We start from the raw sequence: 3,080 nt of genomic DNA, 5'->3' as shown, positions 1-3,080 counted from the left end.
TTTCTCTACTTTCTTCATTTTCAGTCTCTATTTGGCAATAAGGAGTTCATGATCTGAGCCACAGTCAGCTCCCAGTCTTGTTTTTGCTGACTGTATAGAGCTTCTCCATCTTTGGCTGCAAAGAATATAATCAATCTGATTTTGGTGTCAACCATCTGGTTATGTCCACGTGTAGAGTCTTCTCTTGTGTTGTTGGAAGAAGGTGTTTGCTGTGACCAGTGCGTTCTCTTGGCAGAACTCTATCAGCCTTTGCCCTGCTTCATTCTGTACTCGAAGGCCAAATTTGCCTGTTACTCCAGGTGTTTCTTGACTTCCTACTTTTGCATTCCAGTCCCCTATAATGAAAAGGACAAGTCATTTGGGTGTTAGTTCTAGAAGGTCTTATAGGTCTTCATAGAACTGTTCAACTTCAGCTTCTTCAGCGTTACTGATGGGGCATAGACTTGGATAACTGTGATATTGAATGGTTTGCCTTGGAAATGAACAAAAGATCATTCTGTAAGTTTTGAGATTGCATCCAAGTACTGCATTTCAGGCTCTTTTGTTGGCTATGATGGCTACTCCATTTCTTCTAAGGGATTCCTGCCCACAGTAGTAGATATAATGGTCATCTGAGTTAAATTCAGCCATTCCAGTCCATCTTAGTTCACTGATTCCTAGAATGTCGACATTCACTCTTGCCATCTCCTGTTTGACCACTTCGAATTTGCCTTCATTCATGGACCTAACATTCCAGGTTTCTATGCAATATTGATCTTTACAGCTTCGAACCGTGCTTCCATTACCAGTCCCATTCACAATTGGGTGTTGTTTTTGCTTTGGCTCCATACCTTCATTTTTTTCTGGAGTCATTTCTCTACTGATCTCCAGTAGCATATTGGGCACCTACTGACCTGGGGAGTTCATCTTTCAGTGTCCTATCTTTTTTCCTTTTCATACTGTTCATGGGGTTCTCAAGGCAAGAATACTGAAGTAGTTTGCCATTCCCTCCTCCAGTGGACCACATTCTGTCAGACCTCTCCACCATGACCCAGCCTTCTGGGTGGCCATACACGGCATGGCTTAGTTTCATTTTGTTAGACAAGGCTGTGGTCCATGTGATCAGACGGGCTAGTTGTCTGTGATTGTAGTTTCAGTCTGTCTGCCCTCTGATTATCTCTCTCAGCGCCTACCATCTTACTTGGGTTTCTCTTACCTTGGACACGGGGTATCTCTTCACGGCTGCTCCAAAAAAGCACAGCTGCTGCTCCTTACCTCAGGTACAGGGTAGCTCCTCTCAGCCACCGCCCCTGCCCTTGGGCGTGGGTAGGTCCTCTCAGCCTTGCTTGTGCATTTTGATGAAATGTCCTAAAGATATCAATGAGATCCATCTCATCTAACGTATCATTTAAGATTTGTGTTTCCTTATTACTTTTCTGTTTTGATGATTTGTCCATTTATGTGAATGGGGTGTTAAAGTCTCCTACTATTATTGTGTTACTATCAGTTTCTCCTTTTAAATCTGTTAGTGTTTGTCTTATGTATTGAGGTGCTCCTATGTTGAATGCATAGATATTTACAATTGTTATGTCTTCCTCTTGGATTGAGCCCTTGATCATTATGTAGTGTCCTTTTTTATCTCTTGTAATATTCTTTATTTTAAGGTCTATTTTGTCTTATATGAGGATTGCTACTCCAGCTTTCTTTTGCTTCCCATTTGCATGGAATATATTTGTCCATCCTCTCACTTTCAGTCTATATGTGTCTTGAGGTCTGAAGTGGGTTTCTTATAGACAGCATATATATGGGTCTTGTTTCTGAATCCATTCAGCCAGTCTGTGCCTTTTGGTTGCAGCATTTAATCTGTTTACATTTAAATAATTATTGGTATATATGTTTCTATTGCCATTCTCTTAATTGTTAGGGGTTTGATTTTGTAGATCTGTTTTCTTCTCTTGTATTTCTTGACTATATAAGTCCATTTAACATTTGTTGTGGGCTTCCCTGGTGGCTCAGAGGTTAAAGTGTCTGCCTGCAATGCAGGAGACCCAGGTTCGATCCCTGGATCAGGGAAGATCCTCTGAAGAAGGAAATGGCAACCCGCTCCAGTATTCTTGTCCAGAATCCCATGGACAGAGGAGCCTGGTAGGCTACAGTCCACGGGGTCGCAATAAAGCTGGTTTGGTGTTACTGAATTCTCTTAAGTTTTGCTTGTCTGAAAAGCTTTTTGTTTCTCCATCAATTTGAATGAGATCCTTGTCAGATAGAGTAATCTTGGTTCTAGCTTTTCCCCTTTCAGTACTTTAAATATATCCTGCCATTCCCTTCTGGCCTGCAGAGTTCCTGCTGAAAGATCAGCTGTTAAACATATGGAATTTCCATTGTATGTTACTTGTTGCTTTTCTCTTGCAGCTTTTAATATTCATTGTGTTTAGTCTTTGTTAGTTTGATTAGTATGTGTTTTGGCATATTTCTCCTTGGGTTTATCCTGTATGGGACAGTTTGAGCCTTTTGGACTTGATTTCTTTTTCCATGTTGGGGAAATTTTCAGCTATAATTTCTTCAAAAATTTCCTCATACCCTTTCTTTCTTTCTTCTTCTGGGACCCCTATAATTCGAATGTTGGTGCGTTTGATATTGTTCCAGAGGTCTCTGAGAATATCCTCAGTTCTTTTCATTACTTTTCCTTTATTCTGCTCTTCAGAAGTTATTTCCACCATTTTATCTTCCCACTCACTGATTCGTTCTTCTACTTCAAATATTCTGCTATTGATTCCTCCTAGAGTATTTTTAATTTCAGTAATTGTTTGTCTCTATATGCTTATTGTTTTATTCTTCTATGTCTTTGTTAATTTATTCTTGCATTTTCTCCATTCTGTTTTCAGTGTTTTTGATCATCTTTACTATCATTATTCTAAATTGTTTTTCAGGGAGTTTGCCTATATCCTCTTCATTTATTTGGACTTCTGTGGTTCTAGTTTGTTCTTTCATTTGTGTAGTATTTCTCTGTCTTTTCATTATTTTTTTTAACTTATTGTGTTTGAGGTCTCCTTTTCCCAGGCTTCAAGGTTGAATTCTTTCCTCCTTTTGGTTTCTGCCCT

The 3,080-nt window shown here is 39.5% G+C and overlaps 1 non-coding gene across 1 annotated transcript; it reads left to right on the top strand.

Moving 5' to 3' along the window:
• The first annotated feature begins 1,980 nt into the window (after positions 1 to 1,980).
• TRNAC-GCA (transfer RNA cysteine (anticodon GCA)) lies at positions 1,981 to 2,053 on the top strand. The gene has a single exon. It is a non-coding gene; the product is annotated as a tRNA-Cys (tRNA).
• The last annotated feature ends 1,027 nt before the right edge of the window (positions 2,054 to 3,080 follow it).

The sequence above is a fragment of the Capricornis sumatraensis genome, chromosome 2 (genome assembly GCF_032405125.1).
Source record: "Capricornis sumatraensis isolate serow.1 chromosome 2, serow.2, whole genome shotgun sequence".
In the NCBI taxonomy this organism is placed as follows: Eukaryota; Metazoa; Chordata; class Mammalia; order Artiodactyla; family Bovidae; genus Capricornis; species Capricornis sumatraensis.
This window is presented reverse-complemented; position numbering and strand designations above follow the sequence as displayed.